This window comes from Haemaphysalis longicornis, unplaced genomic scaffold (genome assembly GCF_048455015.1).
Source record: "Haemaphysalis longicornis isolate Haplotype H1 unplaced genomic scaffold, Haemaphysalis longicornis Haplotype H1 scaffold_11, whole genome shotgun sequence".
NCBI lineage: Eukaryota > Metazoa > Arthropoda > Arachnida > Ixodida > Ixodidae > Haemaphysalis > Haemaphysalis longicornis.
In genome coordinates, this window is record NW_027526214.1 from 54,640,176 (window position 1) to 54,660,758 (window position 20,583).

Below are 20,583 nucleotides of genomic sequence, written 5' to 3' on the forward strand. Positions count from 1 at the left end.
GCACCTCTCCTGGACAAATCACATCAACAATATTCGTGTAAACGTAGCACGACCAGTCGGCATGCTACGCCGTCTTTATATTTTTTACCTGGTTGGTTTAGGGTGCAGTTATATAACTCTATTATACACTCACATTTTATATATTGTGTTCTGTTATGGGGTATCGGTAACAAACGTGATAGTGATAATCGTTCTGTGTTGCAGCTCCAAGCCATTCGCTTACTAAACCAGTCAAACAAATATATTACTTCGGGGAATCTTATGATGCAGTACAATATACCAGATATAAAAGAAACATTTTAGCTCAAACTTGCTGTGTTTGTTTACAAGCAAGTCTCCTTAAACTACGAAGTATTCTTTGAAAAATTCCTAAATAGAACTACTGGGTATTGGCTAGGTCACACACATGTTGTAGAAAAGACACGCACAAATTACGGCATGAAGGTGATGGATTATTTGATTATGAAGCTTTGGAATGACTACCCTGATGTTGTTTTAATTGTCAAGAGTTCTCAAATGTTCTCAAATTCAAAAGTACTCCTCGAATCCTGTTTCTTTCCGCAAATGAAATATTATTACAATAATGCAAATTCGTATGTTAAGTACTTGAAGTGCCATCTTTGTCCTCGTGTTTTTTTTGTATTGGTTTATGTTGCCTAAGCTGAAGTGGGCTCTTACTAAAAAGTATGACGTGATTGCTACATATTACCTTTTTCTACAGGTATTGTAGTGAAATGTTTTTTTTTCTTTTTCATACGTCTGAAGACTATTTGTATATTGTATGCTGTTTTATGCACACAGCTGCTTCTGTTGCTGCTCAAGCGGTGTGAAGCTAGTCAGGAGAGTATACCTCCATTTGGTTTGCTACGCTGTCGTTTCTGTATTGTATTGCCCAAACGAACAATAAATACAAATACAAATACAAATCTTTTTGGATAGGGATGCGTCTGACCGCCGTAACACCCTGCTCCCTCAGGCCTTCAACCTGGTCGGCATCAGTTTCGATCAGCAGGTATGGCTCAGATATCACACCCTGGGAGCTGTTCAGGCTCTGGTGGGGTGTGATACTGATGTCCAGATCGAGGATGCGGGTTTGGGCAATGAGCTTGTTGGCCTGTTTTTCTGTGTTGATCTCAAGAAGAATTTCACCCGTGTTGAGCTTTTTATCCTCATACTTATCACCAAGAATGCTATGCAGGAACTTTGAAATTACGAATACAGACTCGATGCAACACGTCTTGCTGATCCAGCTGACTCTAACACCCAGAAACGAGAATAGTTATCGGGCGTGGAAAAGATGGTTGCTTTGAGTGGTGGAAAAGATAATTCGGTGCGGACCCTTTTCAGGGTCCGCTCATGCTTAGATTGGGGTTTTGTATTTACTATATGGCATAGGAAAAAGCAGGGAGACGGGGGTACTTTCTTCGTCAGCCTAACCCTGTTAGCTGATGAGGAGCCGGAGCTCTTTGCCAGGGAGACAGAGAGAGAGCCCATCCGCCAGAGCTTGACTTGGGCTCCGGCGGCCATCGTATGAGGCATCTACCATTCCCCTTAAAACACACATGACGGTTGTTCACAACTTATGCATAATGGCTCTGGGTTCGCGGTGTCGGCAATACCGTCACCAAGATTGCCCAAGGTGGCCCAGGCGGGGCCAAAGATAGAGCCTGCGGAGCAGATGCTGCAGCATTCGAATCGTCGACGCTCGCCTTCGTACGTCACTTTCTTGACTGCTTCTTCGCCACCTTTGTATTCTTTGAGTTGTCAGGGGAGCACAAATGGTTCTCCAATAAACTTGTTTTCCTTGAAGATAATTGCGTGGTCGGTGGCTTCGTGACAGAATACATCCCAATACTTTGTACATTGAATTCCTGCTTTAGAATGAGGTGCCGAGTTGCAGGTGTTGTAACGTGTCGAATTGTAGGCAGCACCACCTAACCGAATAAGAGGGTCGCCTTTACAGTGTCGCCCCCGTAACACATTTATGGACATTTTTCTAGTATTACTATTCAGTCGAGCGGAAACCTCTTGCTTGTCGCCAGACCTAAGGAACAGAATTATTTTGAGACATTCTAATGTCGCTACGAAAGCCAATCTTCACTGTAACGACTAAGACAATATGAAAACAACGTCCATGGCCTAAACTGTGGTGTTGGGCAACGAGAGTACAATTTACGTGATGAACACCTGTGTGCGGTCCTCAAGAAAATATAACAATGGGTAGTGTTACGTAAAAAGGAAAAGCAATGGAAATTAGTTTCGATGCTGGCGGGTTATATTCTGGTGGCTGAAACTGCCTGCACATGTGACCTTAATAAAATTATCTAAGAACCATGCGCTGAGAAGGCGTTTAGCAAGCGCGCCCACAATAGCTCTTTCTTTTACAACCTCGGAAGCTCTATTTTTTACACCCAAAAAAGAAAGACACGTTCTTCTCTCACATAAGCACCCACTCTCTCTGTAAGAAGGATGAATTCCGATTCTGAGGCTCCATGTTCTTATGAATTCTTATGAGCTTATGAATTCCTTGCAATTATTTCAGTGAACATATCACTTCATTGATAAGTAAAATGCATGATCCTCGTTACATGATATGCCTCTAGTCACCAAATCCTAATAAGGCATATTTCGCGATAACAAGCATATCCGAAACAGAAAGTTGCTTTGAAGCTATTTCAAGCAGCAAGTTTTATTATATTGAAAACTTGCAAATTCAACCCATAACAGTTGTCAATAATTTCAGTTGTCTGGTTCTACGACCTGTATTTAACGGTTGGGTGTTTGAGTAAGTCTTACCGAAAAACTGCGGACTGCCTGAATGACAGCTCTTTACAAAGAAGGACACGAAAACAACTTTTCCAATTCCCGTCTAATGACTGTTCTGCGTATATTTTTGGGCTGCCGTGAGAAGATCCTATATAAACGTATTGTGGTCTCTTGTGAAAAACATTCTTTAATAACACCAACTCAACATGGCTTCAGAAGAAACCCCCCGACATACACCGCCCTCGTTGCTCGAAGTGTGCGTATGCACGCCTATATGTTATTACAAGAATTTTGTAACCCCACCCTGTACCGGCCTCACCGGCAAACAGTATGAGTAAAAAAAAAGTTCGTCCTGCCATCATTTGAACATAAATAACTCCCTTCGGGCGTTTTTGTGACTATTCTTAAGATTTCAATTTTCTAATTTTTAAAACCCCGCTAACGAAACTTCGTAGTTATATTTTTCTGGGGTAGTTAAACAAAATATTTGAGCGATACTTTTCTTCTCACTGTCAGCAACAAGTAATAAACCGCACGTTCTACTGGCGTAACCCGAGGCACTATTTTGGGTTCGTTGAATATTGTATTTTATGTCAATTATTTTGTTTTTATAGAGAAACATACAACCTTACGCGAACGACACAAGTATATTGTTTACAGTACCTGATATTTTGCAACTGCAGGAGCATGCTGCTAGGAGCTTGCATTCACTTTATGTCTGGTCTACCCTACATTCTCTTAGCTTAAACCTGGACAAATATGAAGCAGTACGTTTTAGTCCCAAACATAGGTTTCCACTCGCTCCTCACTTTACCTCAACGATGGGTCCTCGAATATTAAAATAGGGCATGTTGTACTAAAGAGCACTTCTCATGGAATCAGCATTTAAAATCAATCAAAACGAAATTATCAAAAATTAGGCATTTCGTTCTGCAACCATATAAACGAACAACATATAACGGGCATTTTCTTCCATCGAACGACTCCTGCGCCTTAGCTGGGAGCACTATGTGCTTTTGTAAAATATAGAGAATAATTTTACTTCAAAAGCTAGTCGTCAGAAGTATTGTATATGGAGAATGTTATGATCATACTCAACCCATCTTTTATTTAAACTGTTTTGCTTCAGCGATGCAACAGCACCAACCATGGAGAAAATTTCTTTTTTTTCCAGAATTGTTCGGCTTGAACACTTAGGAACAAATTCAGAAAAAAATGTACAGGTTTCCCTGCGTTTACTCCTAAGACATCCACAAAATATGGACGCCAGATTGTATCGTATACCCTGCCTGAATTGTTAAACAATGTGTTGCTAGAATAATCACTTTAAAGCTGATGTTGTTTTTCTTGAAGCTAAAATTACCTTTTTTCATTTATGTTCACTATAATAATGTTACGATTACTACCTTCTGCCTTTTATTTGTGATGCCTTCTACTCGTACTGCACAGCCGGTACTCTAATGTTTCTACGGACATAAAAATCACCTAGCAAAGTTCCTCCAGAGTGGTCAGACCCAAGTGTTGCCACTTCTCTGGCTTTGTGTTGGCGCTCCCAACACCTCCGCGATATTGAACAAACTCACCGTTACTCTCTAACATCACTGCAAGTTCGAAGCGCGTGCCCCGCAAAGCTCTCGTCTTCCATGCTCTACTACGTTGGGTAAAGTTTTAAGAAATTTAGTTTCAAAGACAGTCTCTGAAAAAAAAAATTTGTGTTTGCTTGTCTGGTAAAAACACTCCACCAATGGCTGGCATCGATGGCATTAATGGCTGGCAGGGCATCAATGGCTGGCAAGAAAAAACGTTTCCTCACAGCTCTTGTTGGCGCCGCGTGATAGGGCAACATATATCCTTTTGGCGACTATTGTTGTGCCGCTGTTCCTTAGTGGGTGCTGCCCTTATGAGTGACTAAGCTATACAAGCTAGCTTGATCCTATCGTAGACTAGAGTGTCGGGAGTACAAATGCAGCTCTTGCAGCGGCAGCAGTTGAACACGTAGTGCTGAACACGTAGTGCTGAAGGGATGAAAACTGCCTGTCTGGGTATTGATTGATACAGAAGCAGATATCTCGTTTATGAGTGTTACTCTGCCGAAGGGATTGCGAAAAGTCCTCACGCATTACCTTGCGTAAGCTCCAGTGTCCGACAGTAGTATACCGCCCATTTCTGGCATCTGCATCAGTGGCGCCACTATGGCTGGACAAAACACCTGTGTTGTATTCACTGTTTTGGACAAATGACCTCACGATGTTATAGTTGGCCGCGATTTATTCATGGAGCATGCCACCCTCATCGATTGTCCTACAGGCCTTATTCCTCCCAATTTTCCAAATTCTGCCGATACCAGACCGGCGGGCCTCTGCTCGTCGAAACAACTTCGCTTGCCAAATCAAGCCATCACTCATATCACCCTGACTAGGTCTACCACCATTCCTGACGTCGATTATCTTGCTTCTCCCATCGTGGACGTTCTATTGACGCAAAATGCTGCGCTGCACCACACGTTTGTAACCATCAAGCAGAATCGCGGTTGTTTGCCTCTCCTCAACTTTGCGTTCCATATCCAAGTCTTTCCAGAAGGAACACCCGCCGTCGCCCTCACCCATAAAGGCAGCTCACTTTTGTGCATTTGTTTCAGACCGTGATCTAATATAACAACGTTTTTCGAACCCTTGACCGACCACCCAAAATCAAATTGCACCCACGATATGCCAGACATACATCAAGCTGATGCAAGAAAACTGCGCTGCCTTTTGCCGTCATTTGTCGTCATAGGTTACTTGGGGGACGACTGTCGCCCGACGTATCGATACAGGTTATGGCAGACCGATCAATCGCCGGCCATGCTGTGTTTCGCGTTCTGAACAAGGAGCGAGCCATACAGCAAGATCTGAACATTCTCTCAAAGGTCAGAATTGAATCATCGTGTAGTCCTTGGGATTCAGCCGTGGTGTTCGTAAAAGAAAACATGGCACATTGCGCGAAGTCTAGACTACAGCTACATGAACCAGGAGGAACAGAACAATATCTACCCTCTACTCAGGATTGACGATTCCCAAGATTGCTTTCATCATTGGCATGTACTTCTCGTCTAAAAACGTTTCCTCTTTCTCTGGCTGATCTTTATAAACGATACAATCTTTCCTAGGGCCCTGAAGTGGGCCCTGAAACATCTCATCACTTGGCCCACTTGGTCACGGGTTATCTGCCCCTTCCAGCCCCCTTCTAATACAATCCTTGCAATAATTTTTCAAGAACTTCGCGCCCCCACCGTCATAAATATATAATGGGTTCTCTACAGATAACACACTTCCCCATTTTGAACGTTTTATTGATTTCTATAAAGCCCTGGGTCTCAACCTCCAGGATTTCTGTAAAATTACAGCTGACACTTCGGCTGGCGGTTTTTTTTACTTTTAGTTGTATTCCATACCTTTTGGGTCTTCTCTCCCAAACGTTTTTATAGCGGCTAGTATAAAAATTGTGAGCAACATGTGAATACTTCTTTCTAATGACGTATACGTTTCGTCTCACGAATATGTGTTACAGGGGCCTGCGTATACGTCTTTCACTTCGCGCCCATACATTTTGGGCACACAAATGTTAATCCTCTACATCAGTATTGCCGTGATTAGTTGTTTATAACTCAGCGACTTCGACTTTTATATCATTGCGCAAGGTCATGCGAATATCTTGTGTCTCCTTGCTTTTATAGTGTTGTTATGCAACTGTTTTTCTCGAGGTATTGCATATTCGAACTCATTTTCACTCGCTCGTGCCGACGTTTCTAGTGGAAGCTCCTGTTAATTTCATTGTCTTTAAAATACCAGTGGTTCGTTTGCTTCCTTAATGTTTTATTTGTACTTGTCTACAATCTAGGGTCTTATCCTCTCATATTTTTTTGTTTTCATTTCTTTATAGCTCTCCAGATCCGCTCAGTGCGTTTAGTTACTACTCCTATACTACAGATTCTCCTGATTGTTAACGTTAATCGCTTGTGAGTAAATTTCAGCCTTCGCCTCTACAGTTTCTGCGAGCGATTGGTTATAGCTGAGGTTTTATTTATAGTAACTTTCTTTAAGAACGTCTTTATACTTTTAAGACTTCACCACACATCACTTCTAATCACGTCTATAAGCATGGGTTATCTCTCTTGAATATTTAGGTGATATTATCCATGTTTGTTGGTCTCCTCGCCATACTTTTTTTGCGATGGCATTTCACTTACGCGAGGTCTTTTCTGGCTACGTATTCGCAATAGCTGGAAAACAATTGTTACGGGCTACACTTTTTATTACATATATGATTTTTCTATAATAAAAGGTATTTGTTCGCTGCATATTTTTGATATCTTACCCGGCATTTTTCTCATTAGTGTCTCGACCAATCAGTCTTCGTCTGAAGAACTTTTTGGTCACCGCTTATTTATAACTGTTTGCCTTGTGGCCGCTCGAATTTTTTATTGTTGTTTGATCACAACTCAAGGTATCGCGTATTCCGCTGTTTTTTCTAGAAGTGTATCTCCTCTCTTTGTGCTTTTTGTGGCTTTTCTTGTATACTGGATCTCCTCTCTTTTCACGTTATCTAACGGCTTGTGTATAAAACAGGGTATTCTTCCCCCGAAAATTATGTCTTTTTTGTTCTACCTCTTCTCCCTTTTTTTAATGGCTTGTAATCCGCTTAGGGCAATCGTACAGCTACGTTTTCTGTAACGAGTATATAAAAATCGTCGTCGTCCCAGGCGACACCGATAGTTTGTCCCATGAAGGGCCGTCTATGGCCGCTTTCTGCCATGTCCGGTAAGCATTCATGTTCTGGCAGCCACTGGTGATATGTTTAAGAACCAACTATCGGCAACCAGTTCTTCGGTTTCGCTCCGACCGCCCGCGTTCAGACACACGACATCAGGTACTCGGCTGCAAGATATTTAGTTCACGTTAGGCTGCAAATGTTCAGAAATAGAACGGCCGAATTACAGCCTTAGGACATCCGTTTTTTGTGGGAGGGAAGCGGTGTTCAGCCGAATCACGGCAAGCTACCGGTTAGAGAATATTGGTATTCTTGTGGCAGTTGGTGTTCGAAAGGAGACCGGATCGCATTCGGTGTTTCAACGGTGAACCGCATGTCCTGCGGCAGAATATTTGTTTTCTTAGGGCAACCGGTGATATCACAGAGACGGGCCGAGTTACATCCCAAGAATGTACGTTTTTCATTCGTTTAGTGGTCTTTAGCCGAATTCCGGCAAGCTAACTGCCACAAAATATATGGCGACCGGTTTTGCGTAGGAGACCATCCGATGTAAGGTCTCAGATCATACGTCTTTTTTTCGGTAAGCGGTTTAAAGCCGAATAACGGCATGCGTCTCGGCGTCGGAGCTTATGCGCTATTGGTTGGAAGCAGACTGGGCGGTGTAGGACCGGTTTTTTATGAAGAAAAATCGTTAGGGAGCCGAACGACGCCGACGCGTTTATTTCGCTCGGTGTTTCCACGTTTTAATGGAAGGAATTTCGTTTGTCAAACAATAAGGAGTGGTTATAGGGGAACGGGCTAATTGCAAGAACACGCTGGACATTACCAGGTAATATTTAAGGCCATCAGAATGCCATTCACTTCTACAAGAATACTTTGCCACATAGACGGGCGAGCTAAGCCTCTCCAGTGATAGCCGCTACACCGCCTCGCCCGCCGGCTTCGTCGACGCATCAGCTCGAGGCTATTCACCCCCTCAAGGTATGGAGAGCATTGGAAACATCAACCTGGCAGAGACGTCCAACCCGAGATGCCGGCTTGGAACCAAAAATATTTGGCCTTAAAGAGCGTCAAGCAAGCGGCCACCAAGCAGGAGCTCAATCGGTGCCACCTCAAGGACTCCCCACCAAAGAAAGGCAAGGGCGTGCAAAAGTTCTCGGTTGTTCTTCTAACAGCATTACTGCAAAATATAATGTTCCACTTTTTTGTTGGTGATAAATCTAGAAAAGGCTAAGCTGGTCCTCACCTTCGTGCTCGGCACAATGATATTTCATCGGATTTTATGACTGCCTACCTAATAAAAACTGTCATTTTAAGTTTGCGACAACAACCGAGCGTTGTCGGTGATGAAGCCTGGATGTTAATGTAGTTGCGCTGTTTGAAGGTGAGGTAGCCACACTTGGAATAGGACTCATTTGGTTACACATAATCACCAGCTTCGTAGCAAACACGGAATTCGTCAGTTTTTGCTTCCTCAACATAGATTGTTGAGTTAACGCACGATTTGACTGCACAAATATGTAAGCTTACACTTGTTGACTGTATTTTCTTGGACTGCAAAAAAGCATTTAATGGTGTTCTATACGAGGTTCTTGTTTGTACTTTGCGGTCTCTAAACTGAATGCATCGGTTATTGCAGGGATAGCCCAATATCCCTCTCTTAGCAATCGGTTACTTTCAATGATTGTTCGTCCGATAAATTTGCCATGACCTCGGAAATTCTCCAAGGCTCAGTTGTGGGCCCTCTTTTGTTTCCGCTATACGTAAATGATATTATTATTGGCCTGAAATGTTTGTTCAAAATGGTCGCGAATGACTTTGTAGTTTAAAGGACTTTAGCGAATGAACGTGATTCAGAATTCCTGCAGCACGATTCGAATTGAATAACATCCTGGTGTCCTGATTCAGAATAGTCGTTGAGTGTTAAAAAGTGTTAACCTTACCTTACCAGAAAACCTTCATTCCAACCACATAAGTATACCTTAAATTACGCTGCTTTAAGAACGGCCAGGAAACTAGGTGTTTATGTTACGAGAGGTTAGAGCTTAAAGATGCACGTCCACAACATAACAGTCATGGCTGCACGCGTTTTTGTCATTCTGTGACAAAATTACAGCGTACCTCTATTTTCTTAAAAAAAAAGGCATTTCACTCACGCGTTCCATGTTGGAGTACGCATGTATTTGTTGTGATCCCTACACCGATGAGCTGGTTGATATGTTCAAAAGTATACCGAATGGGACCGTGTGATTCGTATTAGGCAATGACCACTGTCAACTTAGCATGAGCGACAGTAAAAGTAATCCTAAATGGAAAGACGTGAAAGACCACAGTCGAAACCTTTGGTTGGAATTTTGTCGTAAAATCTATCATTCCAAAACTGGAAGAGAAGGGGAGAAATATATCGAAGCGCCATTCTTCATATCCCAAAGTGGGACCGCAATCTTCTAGCAAATCATTACTTTTCTTTACAGGTTCCTTTAAGTTTCTTTCCTTTATAGGCCATGCGTTATCCATTTCATCTTATCAATTTGTGAGTATGATTATCTTCAAGGTATGAGTTTATCCACTCTTTATAATGGAGAGCGTCACCAAGCTTTGTAGAATTGTTTTTTTGGTCTCAAATTTGGTGCTCAGTCTTATGTATCTCCCTGCTGTTATGTGTTCAAAGGCGAAACCGATATCAAATATAGAAAAAAAAAAAATAAATACACTTGCGGAGCCGAAAGTTAGGCATCGACGTGTTGAGAGTCTTACAAAATGAAACTGAACCAATGAAATATTTATTGTTTTATTAGTTTCAGTATGCAAGGTTGGCTGTAAGCACACAACCAATGCTATGTTGTTGGTTTCAAACAAATTGTGAAACTCAAGTCTTACGCCTTTCGTTGCGCGAACACACAGAGATACCAGTGCAGCCATCAGAAGCAGGGCGTCAATCGCAACGCGTCTAGAATTTTTTTATCGTACTACCACTTTAGAAAAACTTAAGTTCTTTCGGACTATTAAGTGTTGGGCACGCAACTCATAAAAAAAAACATCAAAAATGAATCGAAAATAATAGTACTTGTTCGATTTTTCCTACGATCAGCCCTGTGAAAGATTATCAGAAAAGGTGATCTAGTAGACAATTTCTTTGCAGGAAAAATGGTCAAAAACTGGAGAATTTTTGTATGAAAGAAATTATGTTGAATGCTCCTGCGTGTTTTGTGGAGTACCAAAACGCTTCGTAAGGGCATTCGCGAAGGTTTTATATACAACTTAACTTTTCAAGCAGCTGCTGTAAAAGTAGTTGATATCAGAGTACGGAAGTGTTCAGGAAGGTTGTCCTAAAAAAATGTAAAAAACGCGGCACTTTCATCTTTGCGAAATTCAACCCACTAAAGTATGCGCCATCCGCTCCGCCCTCCTGATTCCCCGTTTATTACCGCTAAGCCGCCCCAGAGAAGAAATAACTTCTTGGACAATATAACTAATCCAGCTGTGTATTTTCTGCATGCGACGAACATTTTCTGCATTCGACAGTAAAAGAGGCATATCAATTAAGGAACGTTCGTTTGTGAGAATTGTTTAATAAATTATTGTTGCGGTCAACTGACACTGATAATTAGGCAAGGCTTTGTTGAAGGCTGTGCGGCTGGTGGTGGCGTTTGGGCTAAGCTTGATGTGGGCGCATTGGACCCAAAATGGTGGGTTTGTGCTGCTGCACAACGCGACCAAGTCATCTGATAGCGCTGCATGCACTTGTAGTCCACCGGCATCAGTATAGTTAACGTACTGTGGCTGAGCTTCATCGCCCGTAGCATGGGCGAACTTCCGGGAGCTTTAGTCCGGCTGAAGTCCGACGACCACATCTCGGCTGCCCTCAGGTAACCGTACTTCGGCCTCACACGGGTGGCTTGGGAATAGCCGGAGACCTACGGCCGGAATCTTACCGTATGAACGTGTGCCGGTCGACTGGCCGACAGACACCGGCCGTTGGATAGGCATGGGAGTACGGCCGTATACGTCCAAAAGGCCCACATTTAGACACGAGCCGAACACGTCTGCCAGAAAAAAGCTGGACAGGAAATCACCGGCTACAGTAAACAGGCTTAACTTAGGCCGTGCAGTCCTTTGCTGCCTTGGGTTTTTCTACGTTTTTTGTTGTGATCTCTAGATGTGTGTTTTTTCCAGCTTACATTTTTGCATTTTAATGTGTGTATCTTTGAACAACGTTCCATCTTTAACGTTTTTCTCATTGCTTGTCCGTAGAAATGCAGTTTTTGTGGCCGACGTGTGTCACGCTAAACCTAAAATATCACAGAAACTACAAACTTGCAGTTAGCAGAGTGACGTGCATAGATAAGCGTTGGCAAAAGGCGTGCGGCGCTGTTGAACTTCCGGGCATTTTTTTTCTCCGCTAATACTTCTAGAACAGCGAAATACAATATCAAAAATTGCCGAAAATAACCAACATTTCATTCGTGGGAAGGAGGCAATAAAGTTTCTCTATGAAAATACAAAGCACGCTCGGTATAGAAAAGAAAGAGACTAAAACGTGGGCGTCATTTTTTTAATAATACAGCTGTGTACGGCCAGATCTAAAAAAACACACAAAACCAAACTACAGGGTGTAGTGTGGGGCAATATAAGCAAATATAACACAAGAGGGTCGGTTTGCTGTCCAGGAATTTATGCGTGATAGCCCTTCTACCTGGCTCCTCCGAGGACGTTTTCGCGAGCAATAATCGCACGCTCTGCATACGTTTAGACTGCTTGACAATTGATTGCTGCAACAATAGTTACCTTGTGTTAAGAGTTTTTTTTTTTTGAAACTGCTCAAAATTTTTCAGTGTAAAATATGTTCTTTATAGTTCACAGTAAAACCTAAAAACACAATAAATGCAGCAACGTACTGCTGAAATTGCGCTCGTGGGATCAATTCTCTGCAAACTAAGCAATATTTGCTGTAGTGTTACGACGTCTACATACTGTAAATATTTGCTAGCCATGTGCCTTTATAGTCCGTTTATCCTTGTATTTCTGTGTTAACAACTCGCATTAAACAAGCGGTATTAGTGAAGGAGTGATACTTGTATGCCTAAAGCAAGGTTTTCTTTATAAAGCTTACCTTGTTCTGTAAAAAAATAAATGTTTGGCATATGAATGCGGAGGTTTGAGTAGGTTGAGGCTGAAACTGGCATACATTCTTCAATGAATAGGTGGTTTACTTGCGAATCTCATCTAATGGTGAGTTGGCAAAAGAACGTTGTGATAGTTTTCATACCAAATGAGCTCCCTTTTTTCCTCTTGCCCAAAGAAATGGCAATTGTAACACAGCGAATGTTGCTGGCATAGGGATTATTCAACCATTTTTGGTTGAGAGACCATTCCACGTCAAACGGCATTCCACCATTCCACGTCCAGCAGCAACCAAATAGAGGGTACGTCGGTAGCAAAGTTGAAAGAACGTCCGACATTAGGCTACCAGCAATGTTTTCTCAACATCCAAAATTTTTTATAAAAATATTGCACGTTCTACAGATGTTTAATAGAGATACTGCTGGGACATAGACGTTCGGATCGTTTTGGGATGTCGCAGAGGTGTTAGTGGTTTGCTTGGATAGACGACACTGCCGTAGTCTAGCCGAGACCGGAATGAGGTGGTAAAGACCTGAAGAAGCAGTTCTTTTTTCACACCATAGGACCGGTGATAGAAGAGTTGACCTTGAGAATAGTTAGTGTTTTGAGGCCTTTATGTTTAAGTTGCCTAATGAGTGGGACGAACGGAAGTTTTCCATGAAATAAGGCACCTAAAATCTTGTGCTTCCTTTTTACAGAAATAGATCCCAATTAGGGGTAATCTGAGGATCCGCTGAAATCCCGCGCTCACCGGAGAACACAAAACAAGTACATTTGCCCGGGTTTAGTTTAAACTTGTTAAGGTCAACCCCGGCAGCAAGTTTCTTAAAAACGACCTAAACTTCATGTTCCGAAATTTACAGGATACAGGATTTAGAAAATATGTGTACATTATCTACGTAGATGTAACAGGAAACGGATGGTGGCAGTGCCTTTCGAGGGAGTTCACCTTAACTATAAACAATGTGCAGCTTAAAACTCCACCTTGTGGCACACCATTTTTCTGCACATGTATCGCGGACAGAAATGACCCAACCTAGACACAAAACGTCCTTGTGGACATGTAACTAGAAATGGTGTTTACATGTTGCCTGACACTTCAAAGGGCTTGAGGTCACTAAGAATGCCGTATCGCCAGGCTGTGTCATAAGCCTTTCCAAGATCAAAAAACACCGTAAGACAAAAGTGTTTATTCACAAGATATCCTTCATATATGATTCAAGAGCAACAAGTTGATCGTTGGTAGATCGCACCACCCTGAAACCTACCTGGCAGCTCTCGAGAAGACCGTTGTATTCCAGAAACTACACGAGCCTCCAGTTTATGAACTTCTGGAGCAGCTTGCACAAGCAGCTGGCCCGGGAAATGGGGCAAGAGCTAGCAAGAGAGAAAGGGTCCTTCCCGTCTTTCAGGAAAGCTACAACTACAGCCTCCCTCCAGTAGTTTGGAATGTGCCCCGAAAGCCAAATCTTGTTGTAACCGTGAATGAGAGTTACAAGATTGTCGGCGTGTAAGTAAGTGCTGTATCATTGTATATGTATTGTTGTCTGGGCCTGGAGCTGACGGTTTACAAGTGTTTAGAGCAGCGCTCAGCTCATTTAATGAAAACAGCGAGTTCTAAGAATTCTGTGATATGTTGTTGTCGTGTAGGGACTTCTTTTCACAAGAGTCCTTAAGTTTAAGGAAAGTGTTTGTGTAGTGTGCAGAGCTGCACACGTGTTGCACGTTTTATGCAAGTCTGTTAGCCTCATCTTCTAGTGTGTCCCCTGTCATACTGACCAACGGCAGGCAATGTGTATGTTGTCTTTTAGGTCTACGTATTCGTGTCCATACATTGGGTGTGTCTGTGTATGAATTTATGGATGTGATAAAGGAGCACCAACTATCCCGTTTTACCTCACGGCGCAGGCGCTCTCCCAAGGCCTTTGCCTTTTAAAAGATGTTTAAGTTAGGCGACGTGGAGTACCTGCATAGGATACCCCACGCCTTGTTCTCGGCCTATCGCGCCCGATTGCAGTCCTCATTCCACCATAGCCTAGTTGGGTTGTTCGGAGTACCGGAGACCGGGCGAATGCAGTTTTCGGCGGCCTGGAGGATATGCGCCGTGAGTAGTTAGGCAACTTCTTCAATGTGTAGGTGTGTTAGGTGTGTGTGGTGTAGTTTGGATGCTTCTTTAAATGTACTCCAGTTCACTCTAGATTCATTGAACCTGTCATGGGAAGGTGAACTGTTCGGGCGCTTACCTGTGTATGTAATGCGGAGGTGAAGTGGTCACTAACATACGGGTTAGTGCCAACATCCTATTGAAAAGAGGAGAAAACACTGGAGAGCCAATAGCCACGTCGTGGTGTGAATAAGTGTTGTGTCCTATATTAAGGTATACAGGCTTGTTTTGATTGAATAGGCATGCACCAGAAGATGTTAGAGATTTTTCGATCAGGCGACCTCGGGCATCCATGCGAGCAGAGCCAGAAAGACAAATATGTGCGTTGAGGTCGCCAATAAGCATAGAGGTTCGGGTAATTTTTCTACAAGGCCCTAGAAATTGGAGCTAGAAAGCTGAAAATCCGGAGATATGTAGATCAAGCATATTGTTACAAGCCTATCGAAGAATATGGTTCTAATGGTGACATCCTCAAGGACAGTGTCTAATTAGATGGTGTGACACGCCAACGATATCCGAGAAATGATGGCCACACCCCTGGAAGATGTACGACCACCATCTCTGTTTTCCTTAATACGAGGTAACTATTCAAAAACCTTGTATCTTTGGAATTTTTATGTGTACCCTGTAGACACTTGCTACTTGGCGGGTCGGAGTGCAGTATTTCGTAAACATCGTCAAGATTCCTCAGAAGGCCTGTGCACTTTCATTGAATTATGTTTTATGTTCCCATTCTTTAGTGTGAGAATATCGGGAGTGTTTATGTTTATGTGTAGTCTTTGGGGGCTGTGACTATCGTCTTTTTTGGCTCGTCGGGAGGCTTTGCCGTCGGGACGCGTTCCTTGGGGAGCACCGCAGACAAGAATGGTAAGACATCCACTTTGTCATCGGGTGTTCTCGGAGTGCCTGGGTAATCAGGCTCCTTGGATCGCGCACCCTTCTGGGTGTGCTTTGACTGACCCGCAGCAGCCGAGGGTTTCAAGAACGCCTCGGATGGCGCTGAAGGTGCGGTAGGGGTGGGATCTCCCACTGGGTCCTCCGTCTCCATCACCTCCGTGCCCTCACATGTTGTTTGAGATGCTGGAACAGACGTGGAGGATGCAGCATCACTCCCACCAGACTGGTTGCCACCACACCCCTTGCTCGCTTAGCGGGCGATGTGGAGGCAGGTTTGGCTGCCTGAGGAGACCCAGCGGGGGGTGGGCGCGGGACCAATTCCGACTCGCGGTACTGGGTCCCCGCCGAAACCAGACTCCGCTCCGCCATCAGACTAGCTGCGGCGGCGTACCTCCCCAGAGGGAAAGAGGCGAACCCATTCCGCGCCTGTGGTAAGGTGATGTTCTCTGTTAGCTTGACATTGATGATTTTTTTCTCTGAAACTTCTCGCACGTGCGGGAGTATGCCACGTGCAGTTCCCGACCGTGAGGACAAGTAAGTGTCGTGGACGGACAGTTGTCAGTGTGGTGGTCCTTTGCATTGCACTTTGCACTTCGTTCATCCACGGCAAGAATTAATACCGTGTCCGAACCACTGGCACTTCAAGCAGCGGCACGGGTTTGGGTTGTAGGGTCGGACTGCACATCGGATAAAGCCTGAATTGATGTGTTCTGGAAGATTGGATCGATCGATTGTCAAGAATATGTGCTTCGTTGGGATCGCCTTATATGCACACAGGTCCGAAATCCGTCTTAATAGTAATGGAGTGCCGCAAGGATCAATTTTAGGCCCTTTGTTATTTATTTTTAAATCAACGACCTCATTATTATCTCTTTACAGGGAACATCGTTCTGTATGCTGATGATGCCAATATATATTCATTTTTGGGGGGAACCTTCAACAGCTTGAAATTATCTCTAACAATTATCTTCATGAGCTTAGAAAATGGCTTCATATAAACAGACTTGCACTGAATAGAAGAAAGACCAAATTCGTGCTGTTTTACTCAAAAAAGAAATTGGTAAGCAGTGAAATTCGGCTTCATTATTGCGGTACGGCACTACACCATGTCAGTAGCTACTCATTCTTAGGCTAAACATTCAACAAACACCTGTCCTGGACAAATCACATCACCAATATTCGTGTAAAGGTAGCACGATCAGTCGGCATGATACGCCGTCTTTATATTTATTTACCTGCTTGGTTTAAAGTGCAGTTATATTTCTCTAATATACACTCACATTTTATATATTGTGTGCTGTTGTGGGGTATCGTTAACAAATGTGATATTGATAATCTTTCAGTGTTGCAGCGCCGAGCCATTCGCTTAATAATACAGTCAGAGAATTATATTACTTCAGTTAGTCGTATGATGCAGCACCACATATTAAATATAAAAGAAACCTTTTTGCTCAAACTTGCTGTTTGTTTACAAGCACGTTTCCTCAAACTACGATGTATTCTTTAATAAATTCCTAAATTGAACTACAGGGTATTCGCTACGTCACACACTTTTGTTGTAGAAAGGCCACATAGAAATTACGGCAGGCAGATGATGGGAAATTTGATAATGAAGCTTTGCAATGACTACCGTTATGTTATTTCAATTGCCAAGAGTTGCTGGAATGTTCGGAAGTTCGCAAGTACTGCTAGAGTCCTGTTTGTTTCCGCGAATGAGTTATCATTACAATAATGCAAATTTGTATTTTGTCTTTGTCTCAGTGTTTTTTTGTATTGGTTTATATTGCATCAGCTGATGTGGGCTCTTACTAAAAATTATGACGTGGTTGATATATATTACATTATTCTACGGGTGTTGTAGTGAAGTGTTTTTTTTTCTTTTCTTCATACGTCTGAAGGCAATTTGTATATTATATGTTGTTTTGTGCACACAGCTGCTTCTGTTGCTGCTCAAGCGGTGTGAAGCCTAGTCAGGAGAGTATACCTCCATTTGGTTTGCCTCGCTGTCATTTCTGTATTGTATTGCACAAACGAACAATAAATACAAATACAAATACAAATCTCTTTGGAAAGTGATGCGTCTAACTGCCGTAACACCCTGCCTTCAAACTGGTCGGCATCAGTTTCGGTCTCCAGGTATGGCTCAGATATCACACCCTGGGAGCTGTTCAGGCTCTGGTGGGGTGTGATACTGATGTCCATATTGAAGATGCCTGGTTTGGGCAAGATGTTTTATCGGCCGGTTTTTCTGTGTTGATCTCAACAAGGATTTCACCCGCCTTGAGTTTTTTTATCCTCATACTTATCACCAAGAATGCTATGCACGAACTTTGAAATTACGATTACAGACGTCAATGCTACAGGTCTTGCTGTGCCAGTTCACTGTATCACCAAGATAACGAGAATAGGTATCGTGCGTGGAAAAGATGGTTGCTTTGGGTGGTGAAAACGATAATTCGGTGCGGACACTTTTTAGGGTCCGCTCATGTTTGGAGGGGGGTTTTGTATTTACCATATGGCATAAGAAAAAGCAAGGAGACGGGGGTACTTTCTTTGTCAGCCTTATCCTGATAGCTGAAGAGGAGTCGAAGTTCCTTGCCAGGGAGACAGACAGGGAGCCCATCAGCCAGAGCTTGACTTGGGCTCTGACGGCCATCGTTTGAGGTTTCTACCCTTCACCTTAAAACACACATCACGGTTTTTCACAACTTTTCCATAGGAACTCTGGGTCCGCGGTGTCGGAAAACCGTCACGAAGATTGCTCAAGGTGCCCCGTGCGGGGCCAAAGATAAAGCCTGTGGGGCAGACGCTGCAGCATTCAAATCGTCGATGCCTGCCTTCGCACGTCACTTTGTTGATAGCTTCTTCTCCACCTTCGTATTCTTTGAGTGCTTAGGGAGCACAAATTGTTCTCCAATAAACTTGTTTTCCTTGACGATAATTGGCGGTCTTTGGCTTCGTGAAAATTTACATCACAATAGTTCGTACATTGAATTCCTACTGCGGGATAAGGTGCCGAGTTGCAGGTGTTGTAAGGGGCTGAGTGATAGGCAGCACCGCCTAACCGAATGCGGGGCTCGCCTTTACCGTGTCGCCCCCGTAACACATTTATGGACCTTTTTCTGGAGTTACTATTCGTCGAGCGGAAACCTTTTGCTTGTCGCCAGACATTAGCAACCTCACAATTTTGAGACATTCTTATAACGGCGCTACGAAAGCCCATCTTAATCGCTACGACTAAGACATTATGAAAACAACGTCCATGGCCTAAAGTGTAGGCTCGGGCAACGAGTGTGCAATCTTCGTGATGAACACCTGTGTGCTGTCCTCAAGAAATTAAAACAATGGGTAGTGTTACGTAAGAACGAAAAGCATTAGAAATTAGTTTCGATGCTGGTAGGTCACATTCTGGTGGCTCAAATTGCATGCGTATGTGACCTTAATAAAATTTTCAAAGAACCATGCGCTGATCATGCGTTTAGCAAGCGCGCACACAATGGCTCTTTCTTTCACAACCTCGGCAGAACCCTTTTTTTCACCCAAAAAAGTAAGACACATTCTTCTCTCACTTAAGCACCCACTATCTCTGTAAAAAGGATGAAGAATTTCCAAGGCTCGATGTCGAAGCTTGATAGCTGGTGAATTCCTTGCAAATTATTTCAGTGAACCTATCACATCTTTCCTAAGTAACCAGCATGACCCTCGATACATGACATGCCTCTAGTCGCCAAATCCACATAGAGCATATTTCGGGGTACCAAGCATATCCGAAACCGAAAGTTGCTTTCAAGCTATTTCAAGCAGCAAGTCTCGTCATATTGGCAACTTGCAAATTCAACCCACAACGGTTGTCAATAATCTGAGTTGTTCAGTTCTACGACCTATATTTAACGTTTGCGTGTGTGAGTGAGTCTTGCCGAAAAAATGCGGTTTGCCTGAGTGACAGCTATTTACAAAGAAGAAGAGAAAAACAACTTTTCCAATTACCGTCTAATGTCAGTTCTGCGTATATTTTTGGGGTGCCGTGAACAGATCCGTGAACAGGCCACAAAGGTATTGTGGTCTATTGTGAAACACATTCTTTAATAACACCAAATAAAAATGGCTTCAGAAGAAACCGCCCGGCATGCACCGCCCTCCTTGAACAAATACAGTTCATCCTGCCGTCATTTGACGTTAATAACTCCCTCCGGGCGTTTTTGTGACTATTCCTAAGTTTTTAATTTTCTTATTTATAAAACCCCGCTAAATAAACTTCGTATTTATATTTTTTGGGGTTAGAAAACAAAATATTTGAACGATATTTTTTTTCTTACTGTCAGCAACGGGTAATAAACCACACGTTTTACTGGTGTAGTGCAAGGCACTATTTTCGGTTCTTTGGATATTGTTTGTTATTTCAATTATTTTGTTTTTATTGAGAAAAATACAACCTCTGGGACTTACGCGAACGACATAAGTATGTTGTTTACAGTTCTCGATGTTTTGCAACGGCAGGAGCAGGCTACTAAGAGCTTGCATTCACTTCATGCCTGGTGTACCCTACATTCCCTTAGCTTAAACCTCGAAAAAAATGATTCAGTACTTTTTATCCCAGACATAGGTTTCCACTCGCTCCTCCCTTTACCTCAACGTTGGGTCCTCGAATATTAAAATAGGGCATGTTGTATAAAGAGCACTTCGCATGTAATCAGCATTTAAAATCAATCAAAATGAAGTCATCGAAAATTTTACGTGTGTTTTCAAAATTTAGGCATTTCGTTCCACCGCCATATAAAAAACAATATATAACGGGCATTTTCTTCCGTCGAACGACTCCTGCACTTTAGTGGGAAGCACTATGGTCTTTTGTAAAATAAAGAGAATCATTTTACTTCAAAAGC